At 50.9% G+C, this 14,743-nt stretch overlaps 1 long non-coding RNA gene across 2 annotated transcripts in view; it reads left to right on the top strand.

The window, feature by feature from the left end:
* The first annotated feature begins 7,538 nt into the window (after positions 1 to 7,538).
* The window catches only part of LOC105942123 (uncharacterized), a 66,188-nt gene continuing 58,983 nt past the window's right edge, over positions 7,539 to 14,743 (top strand). Inside the window, exon 1 of one of the 2 annotated variants that reach the window (XR_009245932.1) lies at positions 7,539 to 8,189. This is a non-coding gene — a long non-coding RNA (uncharacterized LOC105942123). Of the gene's footprint in view, positions 8,190 to 11,488; positions 11,510 to 14,743 lie in introns of those variants that run through there. The other variant, XR_009245933.1, reaches the window with a different exon arrangement.

The following is a 14,743-nucleotide window of genomic DNA, read 5'->3' as shown; positions in this document are numbered from 1 at the left end:
GGCCCCATCGTCTGGGTGTTGAGGTTCCAGTCCTCTGCTTACCCTCCACCTGCCTCATGTGACTTAATCCACACTAAAGTGCAGGGGCGAGGCTTAGGGCAGGCTCGTGCCCAGCCTGCAGAGCTGGGAGCCAGTGTATGTGACTTGGGGACCAATCCTTAAGCTGCACATGCACCTGAAGAAGCTATGCAGACATGCGCATGGCAGAGCAGCCCAATCAGAGCTGTGGCTTTAAGGCATCATAAAAGTGAAAGAAAGCAGTTCAGAGAAGGTGGTGGAGCCCAGAAGGCAAGAGGCAGGAAGAACAGACAGACCCTGCAATGCCTGAGGGAGAGCAAGTAGCAAGCGGTGCCTGGGAGAAATGGGGCGTGGGATGGCATGCACAATGTAGGACCAGCAGGCTCACCTGGGTGCCCCTGCCAGGCCCTTGTTGCCCGGGAAAGCCCTGTTAGACCTGTGTGAGAATTCATATAGGGCTTTGTGTGACTGTTAAGAACCACAATGCCGAGGTGGACTTGATTAAGTTCATCTCTGATGAAATTCACAGTGGCTTCCAGGAAATATTCAATGTAATTGAAGTTTTTGATCATGAACTTCTGGAAGAACTGTTAGGTGCACAGAGTCATGAAGACACAAAGAAGCTCATGCTGCTGGTCTCAGAATCCATCAGCTGCCTGACAGTGTTGTGGCGCAGTGGGTGAAGCTGCCCTTGGGTTGCCTGCCTCCCATATCATAGTGTCTGCTTTGAGTTCTGGCTACTTCACTCCCAATCTAGCTTCCTGCCAGTGCATGCCTTGAGAGGCAGCAGGTGATGTTTCAAAGCCTGGGGTCCCTGCCACTCATGGAGGAGAGCTGGTTGGGGCTCTGAGCTCCTGGATTTGGCCTAGCCCAGCCTCAGCTGTTGGATGTATCTATGGAGTGAACCAGCGGATGGAAGAGAGAGAGTCATCCTTGGAGAACTGAAATCAGACTGCGTCTGTCTCCTGTTTAAAACCCTCCGCTGCACACCGAAGGCACCACATGCTGGCTCCCTCCTTGCTCCCTGCTCTAGCTCCAGTCTAATTGTCTGGTCCTGTCAGGTACCACTCAGAGGCCACGCTTCTCTGTGCCCTGGCAGAAGAGGGAGGGAGCATCAGCATGCTCTGGTTCCCTGTTCTGGGGTGTCACTCAGACCCTAGCTTAGAGTAACCCATCCAGTATGGTCTTCCTGGAATGACCGGCCCATCACAGGTTCTTCCCTCTGACCTGACGCCAGGTTTTCACACGGCGCATACTGCCAGCTTGTATGTCTTGTGACAGTTATTTCCTCTCTTCCCTTGGAGTAAAAGTTTCCTGAGAACAGCATCTGTCTGTGTCTTTCTCCGCCTCCGTCTCCCCAGGACCCACATCAGAGCTTGGCATCTGGGATGCATTTGTTAAATACTTGCTGTGTGATTGAGCAACGAGTTTCCTGTCGTTGGTTTCCAATATTCTGGCATCTCCTTTATGAGACGCTGCTTGGCGAAGTAACGGTTTTCAGATCCGCACAGTTGAGTCACTGGCACCCTGTTTCAAAAGATGACATGTATTATTTAAAATTCTCGATTTCATTGGTGGAAAAAAGCTTTCAAATAATTCACCACGCAAAACTGGCTTTTGTGGCTCGATTGCGCACACACAAATCACAGCCAATATTCAGTGGTAATGTTTATTGGACTGTCTCAGCACGCCCTGGACTTTCACTTTTAACCCTCAAGTTGCCCCATGAGTAGGGAACCTTGTGCTCATTTTGCAAATGGCCCAGGGCTTCCAACCCCAATGTGCCTGGACCCTCCAGGAGTCCAGGAGCAGCACAGACAGGCTGTTGCATACATTTTTAAAAATGAATTTTAAAACTTATTTAAAAGCAAAGTGGCAGAGAGAAGGGGAGAGAGAGAAAAAAAAAAACCTTCTGTCTTCAGATTCACTCCCTAAAGGCTGCCGTGGTCAGGACTGGGCTAGGCTGAAGACAGGAACTTCATCCATGTTGCCCATGCAAGTAGATCTTCCTCTGCCTTCCAGGTGCTTTAGCAAGGAGTTGGATCAGAAATGGAGCAGCTGGAGACTTGAAGCCACATTCTGAAATGCGGGGGTCGAACTCCTAAGCAGCTAAGCTCCTAAGTCCTAATGAGCTACATTATGATGTCATATATCCTACGGCCCTAGGCCTGCAACTCCCCACATATATTTTTACGCTTGAGAGCCATTTTCAGCTTTCATCAGCCCCCTAAAGTGGTCTCTATGCACCCACAGGGAAGAACAAGTGGAAGAACTGGTCTGATCTAACCCTAGTCCCACAGTTGGACAGAGAAATAAGCGACTCCCTTGGGGTGTGCACAGGTGAGCTACATAAACACTCGAGGGACAAGGACTGTGGGCAAGCTGCTGACAGGTGGACGCAGTGATGTGCTGGGACTGGCTCCTACTGGCTTAGGAAGGTTAATCTACCTACCTTTGTCTAGCTGGCATCCAATGACAGCATGCTGGTAGCTCAGAACCGGTGAGAGAGGGAGAATTTACGCTGTGGCAATTGGCAATTATTGCAAATCAGGGCATTAAAACAAAGCAAAACATGGGAGGATATAAGGCCGATGAAAGGGTTAAGCACTAAAAGATACCAGGGTTTCCAGCCATGACAGGGAATGTGAAATTCTGGGAATGGCTGAGGGATTGCGGGGAAGAGCGCCTGCCTTGAGAGTCCTTGTCAGCCCTGGAGACTGGGCTGCAGCAGTTGGCAGGTGAAGTCTTACTGAGAGAAAGGAGGAAGTGGGGGCCTCAGAACCTTGATAAACAGCCCCAAGACAGACGTAAGGGAAAGGGGAACAGCTGCTGGGACTCCCTGAGTGGAAGAGCGAGTTCCTTAAAGAAGCAAAGGTGGCAGTGGGCAGCTGCTTACGGCTGCTCCCAGGAGCCCAGTCTGCACCCTGGCACCATGGAGACACTGAGTCTCGGTGCAACACACAAAATCGATACCTACAGGGGTTATTTCATTTTGAATTTTCTCAAGACGATTAACGGACATATTGAGAAAGGCTAGAGCCGCACTGTGTAATGATCACTTTGGCTTCGCATAAAAAGAAGACACCTTGCTAGAAAGACTATATGTTGTGGCTTAAACCAATGCAGAGCCTGGGCACACAGGTTGGAAGACAGCTCAGCAATTCTTCCGAAGTCCATGTGTTAGTTTAATGCCATTCTTTCTAAATCCCAGGAGAAATTTTGCAGCTATAGGACAGTTGATGCCTACATCAGTAAAGGATAACTAAAATAATTTTGCAAAAGAGAAATAGAGTTAGAGAAATCACATCACCTGGTTTTGTAATTTGGCATATGGGACCACGTGCAATGGCTCATTAGCTAAATCCTTACCTTGCAAGCATGGGGATCCCATATGGGCGCCATATTGTGTTCCAACTGCTCCACGTCCATCCAGCTCCCTGCTTGTAGCATGGGAAAGCAGTAGCAGATGGCCCAAAACCTTGGGACCCTACACCTATGTGGGAGACCTGGAAGAAGCTCCTCACTTTAGATCGGCTCAGTTTGGCTATTGCGACCATTTGGAGAGTGAACCATCAGATGGAAGATCTTTTTCTCTGTCTCTCCATAAATCTGATCTGCCTCTCCAATAAAAAGAAATAAATCTTAAAAAAAAAAAGACTTAGAATGCAGCTATAGCCATCGACTCTGTATGGTTTGGGGGCTAGGGAAAAATAATTACTTCAGTGGGGGACAGATGAGAAAGCTCAAAAAAGAGACACAATGATGAGGCCAAGTGAGGTTTTACAACGTTCCAAAAGCAATTCAGTAGCGGAAAACAGTCTTTTTAACAAATGGTGCTGTTATTACATTCATATGCAAAACTGGAACCTTGATCTAAAACTCACCTACTGTAAAATGCTGATGTAAAATTGGTTAACAGGTCTAAATATAAAAATGCACACAACTAAAATTGTAGAAAAAAAACAGGAAATTAACCTTCATTACTTACGGTTAGGCAACGATTTCTTAGATATGAGACCAAAATCATCCCCCACAAAAAGAAATCAATCAATTGGACTTCCTCAAATGAAAGACTTTTACTCTGCAATAGACACTGTTCAGCAGGATGAGAAGACCAGCCAAAGACAGGGAAACCACAGCTTAAAAAAATTGTATCCGGCAGCTCTACAAACTCAACAGTGAGAAAGCCAACGGTGCAGTTCAAACGCTGACAGGCACACCCTCCAAGCAGATACACAGAAGGCAGACGAGTACAGGGAAAGGTGTTCAGTATCGCCAGTCATCAGGAGAGAGTGGAGAGAGTGAGAGCAACACACCACCCACAAGAACAGCTCAACTGAAAATACCGGCTATGCTCGTGGCAGCTGGTGACCCCCACACACATAGCGGGCCCCTGCTTCCTCACCCCCACTGCTGGCTCTTCTTCATCTGAATCTGCAGAGCCCCCAGGGCTGGGCTCTGACTTCCGGTGTTCTACGTGCCTTCTAGCTAGACGCTCAGCCAGCAGCCTGCCAGAACTGTGAGATGCGCAATCAAGTTCAAGTTCCAGTTCCACATTAGAGATAGCATCACCAACGTAAATTCTCCCCGCCCATCCTCCTGAGCTTTGAAAGCCACTGTGTGCTTAGAGCCAATCCACTGTTCTGGCTGCTTCTCATTCCAGTGCCCCGTGGGCTAGCAGAGTTCAGATTCTATCAATTCCTCTTTGACTGTCCTCACCTTCCAGCCTGTGGGATCCTTCCATTGTCTTGGCGGTGGTGTCAGCTGATCCTCCACATAAAATTGTGCACTTGAGGGCCCATCTGAATTTACTCTTAGGAGTTGTACAGTGCAGTGTATATACGTTTGGCAACCATACATTATTGTCCAACTTCACTTATTCTTCCAGTTGTTTTTTTCTGTTTGTAACTCTGTGTCCTAGACTCCTGAAACCTTGAAGCTGGCATGAGACTCCTGTGCGTCCTTCCCTGTTCCTCTTCCTGTGGGCAGTCCTGGGTTCCAGTGCAGTTCAGCACACATCACTGGCTGGGAAGGCAGTGTAAGAGTCCCACTGTGAACCATTCTTAGTGATAAGGGAGTAGGATTTTCTAGTTTGGCTCAGTTGGTCTCTGTCCTATGCAGGGAAGTCAAGTCAATTTTGACTGAAGGTCAAGGTTGCAATAGGTGGAGAGGACTGGAATGCATATGGGACCGCCTACCAGGTCTCTAGCAGGGATGATATAATCGCGATGAAAGATGTAGGCCTGTGTGTGAAGCCCAGGGATAGCAAGATGCCGGAGAGCAAGGGTCTCCATTTGATCGAGCAGAAAATCTTAGAGAAGAAGGGAGCTTGGTTGAGGGGCTGGGCAGAGAGGGGAAGATTTGAAATGAAGGTTGGAAATCTCCTCCCAAATGGGAGGATGTCAGAGGTACCTCCAGGTTCCAATGCTTGAAGCCATCTCAGGGCCTCTGAAACCTGTGTCCCTGTGTGGGAGGAGCCATACACGAGGAAATGTCACGACCTCGTGATGTGTGCCCGGGGAAGTGTCCCCTGTGCTCTTCTGATCAAATCTTTGCACTCATTAGAAGTCATGCTGGGTGGCTTCCAAGCTGGGATTTCAAGTTGCTTTGCACATGAATAGAAAAGACTTATGCCTTAGGTATGTTGGCAGGATGTGGACTCCATCATGACTCCAGCATATATATCTGCAGTCCAGTTAGTTATGTTGGGAAAGGGCCCAACAACCATGGACAGGCTCCTGGTTCTGTCCCTTTTTTCTGTGGGGAAGTGGATAGGATTCGTGCTCCCTCTGTGGTGGGGAGACCAGACTGAGAGATGGGAACACAGGAGCTGGAATTTCTGCTGGAGCTGCGCTGTGATCCCTGTCCGCTGACGTCACTCTAGGATGTCTACTTTCCCTAGCTGTTACAGAAGGCCTATCACGTGGGAAGGGGCCCTGTTCTCACTCTTTTTTTTTTTTTTAAAGATTTATTTACTTTTATTACAAAGTCAGACATATACAGAGGAGGAGAGACAGAGAGGAATATCTTCTGTCCGATGATTCACTCCCCAAGTGAGTGCAACGACCGGCAGTGTGCCGATCCAGAGCCAGGAGCCAGGAACTTCCTCCAGGTCTCCCACACGGGTGCAGTATCCCAAAGCTTTGGGCCGTCTTTGACTGCTTTCCCAAGCCACAAGCAGGGAGCTGGATGGGAAGTGGAGCTGCCGGGTTTAGAACCGGTGCCCATATGGGATCCTGGCACATTCAAGGTGAGGACTTTAGCGGCTAGGACTTTAGCTGCTAGGCCACGCTGCTGGGCCCCCTGCTGTCACTCTTTACCACGCTGGCTGCTTCTTCTCTGGCCACCACTGCCTTGCCATAAGCGACTCTCCTGTCCACTCATTGTGGTGATCTCTGTGTGGGGTGGCCTGCTTGCTTTTCTGTGTACTGTGGTCATGCCTCATCCCTGTTGGGGAAGGACTTGGGGCAGAACTTGAGGTACTCAGGCCCCTCCCACTACCTTGCTGATAGGCCTGTTTGAGACTCTAAGGCTCTGGGACTGCAGTTCTGACCCCACCCCCCCAATCCCTTGCAAATCCCCCTAGAGACAGTGAACTGGGTCAATGGTGCCACAAGATGTTCCTGAAAGCAGACAGCTGGCAGGCTCTGTACTGCTCTGGAAAGGAACAAAAGTGCAGGAAGTAAGGTCTGGCCAAACGGGGAGCTCACAGCACATGGTATTGTCTGACGGGAAATGTCCTGACTTCTGGCTCTAAGATTAGAACTGGAAAATGAATCGGTATTTTCTGCCTACTAACGGACCTGGCTGGACATGAACCAGTTGTTAAGTCAAAAGCAACTTTAAGAGATGGGCGTTGAGCCTGTTGAGACGCCAGTGTGTTACCTGACTTTAATTCCCGGCTCTGGCTCCTAACTCCAGCTGCCTATAAACGCAGACTCTGGGAAGCACATGCCACCCTCGCGGAGGACCTGCATTGAGTCCTGCTTCCCGGCTTCAACCTAGCCTAGTCCTGTCTGCTGTGGTCACTTGTGGAGTGAACTTCTCTCTTTTTCTCTCTCAAATAAATCAATCTGAAAAAAGATAGAAAAGGCTTTCAGGGTCCCCAGGCTCACGCCTGACAGATGTGTTGCCTCTGACAATGCAATCACGGCAGCATCCCTCCAACCCCCACTCCGCCCCGCCCTGCCCCGTGGTTTGTCACGAGGTTGCTGGGCACCGCCTGGGTTCCGCCGTCCCTTTGGCGGTGCTTCCCATATTTTAAAAAATGCAGAGGCTGTGCAAGACGGCCCCGCCCCTCTGCTTCATTCAAACGAAAACCCGGGAGGGAGAAGTTGCTCTGAGCTCTCTGCAGCATTCATCCACAAGTCTTTCTAACAGTCGGGTTACTCCGCCTCCGTGTAAGTCCTTGCCACAGGACGGTTGGCAGCTAGCTCCTTGTCAAGTCGCAAGGATGCGGAGGAAAGTCAGGCCACAAGTCCACGAGCAGCATCGAGGCGATGAGGATGGGAGAATGCATGCCTCACCAGGTCAGGGGAATACAGGCAGAAGGATGACACGCACTGAGATAACGCTCATCAAAACGCCTGAAAGACTCGGGTCCTCCTCTGAAAGACTTGCAAAGGTTTTGCCCGAGCCTTGGCGACGGAAGCTTGCGGTGCGGATGGGCACTGGAAATGCAGCGGAGGCGCATGCAATTTTATTTTCCAGTGTCCTTAATTTCCCAGTTTCTCTTGCATCTCCTAAACGAAAGCCTTCCCCCCTTGGGGAGGTGATCCCTGGGTTCCAGGGCCGGGGTCAGCGTTGTGACTCTGCTGGCCAGAGGCACGCAGGCTGCTATTCCCGGAAGGAGTGCAAAGACCCTGGGAACAGGACCAGCCCGGCTCGCAAGAATGCAGAGAATGTCGGGAGAGGAAGTGGCGGTTCTGAGTCAGCATGAGTCATCTCGTTCCAATGAGGTGTGCGCCTTTTTTTTTTTTTTTTTTTTTTTTTTGAGTCTTGCTTGTGTGGACATCATTGGGAATGGAGGGAACCAAGTGACTGGATGGCTGATGCTTGTTGAAGTGTCCAAGGGACATGGCAATTATAGAGTGTTCTGGCTGATGCGTGTCTGCGAATCTTCACAGCACGGTTCCTGGGAAGGCGGAGCTGCCAGCTTCTCTCCCTGGTATGTTTCTGTATATATATATATATATATATATATATATATATATATATATATATATATATATTTTTTTTTTTTTTTCCTTTTTTAATGATCATTTCTGCAGTTTGCCTGAGTCTGAGCTGGGCTGCAAGTCCTGGGCTTTGCTGGAGTGGGTTGTGGACGGTCTTTTTGTTTTTTTGATGCAGAATTGGAAGAGTTGTCGTTTTAAGAAGAGGGGGTCCTGGACTGCACCCTGACTGTGGGAGGGGTCTGTCAAAATTGACTTGAAGGAGATGGTGGCATTGGCGGGAAAATGCTCCCTCCCCTGCCCACCCGGTATCCTCTGTAGCAGGTGGGAGATGAGGGGGTTGGCTCTGCTAAGTCAGGGTGCTGAGGTCCCCTGGCTTCCGCTTTTCAGAGCTGCAGCAAAGATAGCCTCTGGTGTGTGTGGTCCAAGTTACCCCATAACTGGGCAAGAAATACAATAGGGAGAGGCAGAACTTTGCGTCTGAATGGCTGCAACACTTGATTTTACACCTTTGCTTGCAGACAGCCTCAAACCCTGGGAAAATCGGAGAGAAAATCATACACTGGGGTGCTGGGGCTGTGGGGGCTTAAGGCAAGCAGAGGTGCAGGTTAGGGGGTAGGGGTGGATTCAGGGAGGCCTAACTTGACCTCCAGCCATGTTTCTCAAGCTGTTACTATTCTGATGAAGCTTGGCTTTACTGTCAAGTAAAAAAAATACAGGAAACTTTTTTTTTAAATGTCGTTGTAGTTACTGTAAATGAAACGGTTAAAATGTCATAAATACCTTATGATAAACATTTTTCGAATTTGCTTAAAAAGCAGCACATCAGTGGGCAGGGCATGACGCGAAGCTTTTTCAGTACAGTCATTTGGGTGCGTGGGCTTACTGGGTGAATGATGAGTCAGCTCCTCATGGCTAAAACTGGAGCAGCCCTGAGCCATGGGTCTGCTGCGTGGCTGTTGGACCTGCTCCTCACTGCAGCAGGCAGGGGGACATGGCTGGTGGCTCTTTGGTTCAAATCAGCTTTTCTCTCTCTCTCTTTTTTTTCCTGCTGCATTTTCTGTTGTTGATTCTTGGCAGCCTGGATATGCGCACGCCGCGGAGGAGATGGGAAATGTTGAGTGTGTAGAGGGGCTTGGGTGGCACGAGGTGGCAGGTGCAGGCTCCGGGTGATCTAGTTGTGTGTTTCTGTCACCAGGGGCCATGGGCTTGGGCAGGCGAGTCCTTGGCGGAAGGGACATCGAAGCCAGTGTGGTGTGTGTGGGACAACAGGGCTTGGAAAAATTCTGTCCATTATAAATGGAAGTGTGGGGTAGCCAGAGAGCTCCTGGGTGCCTTGCTCTTCTAGGAGATAAAATGTAAAGTTAAGTTTTCAAGAGGAAAGAGAAGGGGTTCAAGGGGTGGCAAGGACAGTCCCACCTGCACCAACCCCCACCCTGCCCTTCAAGGTCTAGGGGTGTGGAATGGGGGTAGGAGGGGTCCAAGGTCCCCACATCAAACGTGCTGGGGCCACGCCCTGATGCCACAGAGCCCAGTGAGAGACCAGGCCCATCATGGGCCCCACCATACCCTGCCTTGCATGCCAGGCTGCCACAGGCACCTGCTGAGCCCTGAGAACGGGGCCTCTGTCAGTCTGGACCCTTCTTAAGCATGCTCATTCATGAGTTCACCTTCTGAAGGCAGTCAGACTGTGGTCTCCCGAGTTGGCTGCATGACTCCCAAGAAAGAATTTGAATTGCCAACATGGACAACAGTTGGCTATTCTTACAGAATTCCAAAAACCCCAGTGGCCAGCAGAGCCCTTGGCCAGACCCCAGGTGGTTCTCATTGCAAAATTCTGTGACTGAGGGCCCTGCCTGTGTGTTCTAAGAAATTTCCCCTTGGTGAGGACCGGGGCCTGCAGCAGGGAGCCCGTCGTGGATCCGCTTTTCCCTAACACCATCCCAGGCTCTCCCCTCACCCGTCCCAGATGAGTGCTCCTTTCTGGCCCCGTCTTTAAGGGCCTCCATGAGCACGGCTGTGAAGTGTATCTAGGAGGCGGTTTTGTACCTGAGACAGCATCCAAGGTGCTCTTCTGCGTGAAATTCAGGCAGATGTGTGGGTGCTGGGAGTCATCGAGTCACCTCTTAGCGGCTCTGAGAGACAAGCCTTGGCGGAGGGTGAAGTGATGCTATCAGGGAAAAGAGGCGCAGCTAGGTGCACAGGTGCTGGTGGAGCATGTATTAACCGAGTCTGCTGCCTGCTGGGCTGCCCCATCCGCTGGGAGGAGCTGATGGTACACGTGTGCATGGCGGATGACGAAGAGAGGGATGTTTATGGCGGGAGTTAGGCAACACGTGTCTACTGCAGAAACACAGGGTGCTCTTGGCTGGGGTGGGGGTGGGGCGTGTGTCTCCTGCCCTGCACTCCCTATCCACACCCCTGCCTGGGCTGCGGGTGCCTCCTGCTGTGCTGATGGGAGTCCCTGTCACTGGCTACCATGTACCAGGCCTGCTTCTGTTGTAGTAGTGCGAGTCTCTTAATGTCTCAGTGTCCTGGAAACCTCGTGATCCATGCAGCGTCAAGGGGACTCAGTGACTGTCCAGGTCACACTTGACTGAGTGAAAAAGCAAAGCAGATAGCAGACAGTCTCTCCTGGGATCCCTCTGTCCTGTGGCAGCTTCTCAGGGAATGCCTGCCCATGACCTTCTGGGCCATCCACATGCTGCACCTGCAGGAAGGGGATTGGGCAGTGCGCCACGCTCCCCAGCTTTCCCTGAAGGAATGCGTGGGCTTCGAGATGACCTCACCGGCATCGTCCCCCTCCTCCTGCACACACTACACCCCGAGAAGAGTAAACCCTCCGTACTTCGCCCCGATCACGAGCATGAAACTTTCTGGCTTTCCTTCTCATTGTCCTCTCCCCACCACACATACCATGCCTACCCTGGGATGCAGAGGAAGAAGGACCACAGTTGACACAACTGTCTGGAGGTCCCAGGATGCCACAGCAGTTAGCAGGCATGGTGGGTGGCAGCTGCTCCAAGGAGTTCCCACGCAGGCAGGAAGAGCAGGAGACCAGGCGGGTTTTGCTTGTCATCCACGTAGGTGGAGGCTGCGGGCCAGAGCATCGCATGCTGCAACAAACAGCTAGAGACTGTGCTCAGGCTCCCTGGTCTGAAGCCAGCCACAGTCAACATCCAGACATCTGGACCCTGCTTACTAAACATCATTGCAGTAGATGGAGGTGATTCAGATGGAAAGCACTAAATGAGATACATCAGAGATTACGTCCAGAGCAAACACACAGCGATAACCTGGCCTTGGCGATTCTCTAGGTAATTCCAGACTGTGCTGGGTGGGGCCCCACCAGGGTCTGTAGGAGGCAGCTCAGTGTCCTTGGGAGCAGCCAGCTACCTTAAAACAAACAAACACCACACCAGATTTATTTATTTTTATTGGAAAGGCAGATCAGATTCACAGAGAAGGAGAGACAGAAAGAAAAGTCTTCCGTCTGCTGGTTCATTCACCAAATGGCCACAATAGCTGGAGATGAGCCAATCGAAAACCAGGAGCCGCTTCCAGGTCTCTTTTGGGCCATCCTCTACTGTCTTCCAAGGTTACTAAGCAGTGAGCTGGATAAGAAGTGGAGCAGCCAGGGCACGAATTGGTGTCCATATAGATGCCATATAGGTGCAGGATAGGCCTGTTGAGCCATTGCCCCGGCCCCAGCTAGCTGCCTTTAACCCTGGCTTGTCAGAGTGGAGCTTTGAAGGCGTGTATTGGAGCTTGTGTGCACCACGGTCTTCGTGTGAGTGGGGTTTTCCTGACGCCCTGCGCTGGGATCCAGAGCCCCCTCTCCACCTGCAGGTGCCAAGGACAAGGTCAGTGTTGTGCTTGGTATGTGGATGGAGGGGTAGGGGTAGGCTTCCCTGTGGGGTCTTGGAAAGCAGAATCCAGCGAGGGAGGTGAAGGCAGTGTGGGCCGCTAGCAGGGCCCCAGGCTGGCCTCTAAGGAGTCAGTCAGCTCATGACTATGTTTTGGGTCACTCTTCTCCCTTGTGGCCTTCCTGCATCTCCTTTGTTGTCAGGATAGACCGTCCTACAAGAGAGAACCAAAGTGGTTGTGACTTTGAACGCTACTTGTGCTCAAAACGACCAGGGCTTTTAGGAATGGCAGAAGATGGATTCATTTTAAAGCTGTTTCCACGGGGTAAACCATTTACGGAAGAGATTTCTACCAATTTAATTAGATATGAAGGGAGATTTATAAACTAGCCCCAACTCCAAAAAGGGTCAGGCTTCCTTTTTCCCATTCACAGAAAGGCATCCATTCTGCTGCCTGTCTGTTGTGACCCAGGAAGCAAGTTCTGCAGGGCAAGGATCATTCTCCCACCTGCTCTCCTCTTCTTAGCATGGACTTCCTTCCTACAGGTTGTCCCTGTGGTTTCAAGAAGGCTGCTGGGGCTCTAGCCATCACCTCTACATTCCAGACATAACAAAGGGGAGAAGTGGAGGACAAAAGGAAGACACCAAAGAGGAATTCTGCATTGCTCTGGGTCCTTTTGGTCCTGCAAAACAGGGCGATGTGACAGTGTCAGCATCTCTGGTAGGCCACTCAGGTTGAAGGGTGGGGACAGACTCCATGTCCTGGGACCCAAGTCTGGTGGGTGTCCTTGTCCACCTCCATGCTTTCCAGGGCATGATCCTGACCGGGATGAGATGGCTGGGAGTGGGTGAGGCCTGAGCCCAGACATGGCTGATACCCCTGGGCTGTCCTTCTTGTGGTGGACCCCGAGTGCACAGCCCTGCCTTTTGGGGAAGGAGGCGCTGGGAATGGTGAGGGCAGCCGTTGATCCCCCATGCTGGACCCCGGGAACACAATGGAGCTCGAACCTGCTTCACCAGGTTGTCACAGACACCAGGCATCGTATGGGTCAGATCTTCCCTTTCTGACCCGGCAGTTGTCTTTTCCCCTGGCCATAGATGTGCTAAGGCACCTTGTCCCTGGGGCTCAGTCCCAGACAGGACAGAAAATGCTAGAAAGTCTCAGTGTGTTGTCTTCAGTTCTCCCATGAAGACTTCCGGCTCCGCCCCCTTCCCGCCCTCAGGCACCATTGCCTTCTGCTTCCTGGGTTGCTAACAACACTGGCTGTGTTGTCAAGGACAGCAAAGTGGCCAGTGGACGAGAGTGTTAGCTGGGGATTCTAGGCAGCTCTTTCTAGGCAGTGTATATGACCTTTGCCCCCACAGGCCTCTCTCCTCCAGTCTGGATTGCAGAAAGAACAGCTGGAGTTCCAGCAGCTTTCTGGAAATCAGAAGACTACTTGTAGGAGGAAAATTAGTGCTCAGAGTGACAGAGCAGACCCTGGTTAGAGACCACACACACACACACACACACACACACACATACACACTTCATTGACTGTTTCTGGAGTGAGCTAAGTTGTGCAGAGCGGAGTGAGATGGGGAGAGATGAGTGCTGAATTTCAACCTGTAGTTCACCCAGGAGCATCTGATAGGCTTTCATAGCCCCTTTTCAGGTCTCTGGGATGGGGGGTTAAGGGAACATGGCTTGGCAGTGGGGGTCATGGGCCACAACTGCTTTGGTTGCAGGCTTAACCTTCCCTTCTTCTGCCTGTCTAGAATGCAGAGTTGGCTATTCTGACCACTTCCTCCAGAAAAAAGACACCATCTCAACTTTAACATGAAGAGAAGTGTCTTTCAGGCTGGGTTGAATCATATATATTCATGTTCACCATATTCACACTTTCTAATTTTCAAATCAAGTGAAAATGTTTTTGAGAGGCCTTAAAAGTGTCCTGGGACCCAAGGCAGTCTGCCCTCTGGGCCCAGCAGAGAAGCAGCAGGAGGCCAAACAGCAGCCACGGAAGGACCTTGCTGTGTTGGCGCAGGGGAGTGGGGAAGATACACATTCATGTCCTGGTGTTGTGAATTGTGACTGATCCACTCCGGCATGCTGGCAAATGTGACCTTGCGTCTCCCCACTGAGGATGGAGTAAACTTTGGCTGGCCTTTCCGCAGGTGAGCTTCGGCAAGCCAGACACACACATCTACTTTTGAAACTACAGTCAGGCTTTGCAACACGGACTTGTTTGCTGTGTCCTCATTTTAATTTTTTTAAAATTATCATTTCTCCTTCCTCCACGAGGATTGGCCACACAAGCTCAGTTTATTTCGTCTCCAATTTCAGAATTCTGTGAAATCTGCTCCAAGCTCATTCCAGCTCTCTTTCCCTTGTTTCGCCTGTCACTCCTGGAGAATCCTTGCTGATCCTAATGTTTTGGATGCCATTGCATCATCTTGAGCTTCTGTGGTAGCCAAAATCCAGGGCAGCAGGCTGTCCCTGTGCCCACCTCAACTCCTGGAGACTCAACACTGGAGGAGACAGAGAAGGAATGAGTTCAGGAGCTGTTTGTGGCCTGCTTTCGCTGGGTGGGCACCCACACCCTTGGTGGTTCATTTCTGTCTGTAGACTCCTCATGGGCATGTGCCACTGTCTGGGAAGGAGTCCCTTACATGGGTGTCATCCTGCTGCTGGACTGCTCGCAG

The sequence above is a fragment of the Ochotona princeps genome, chromosome 8 (genome assembly GCF_030435755.1).
Source record: "Ochotona princeps isolate mOchPri1 chromosome 8, mOchPri1.hap1, whole genome shotgun sequence".
Taxonomy (NCBI): domain Eukaryota; kingdom Metazoa; phylum Chordata; class Mammalia; order Lagomorpha; family Ochotonidae; genus Ochotona; species Ochotona princeps.
The sequence above is the reverse complement of the archived record's forward strand: the minus strand, read 5'-3'. Positions and strand labels throughout refer to the sequence as shown.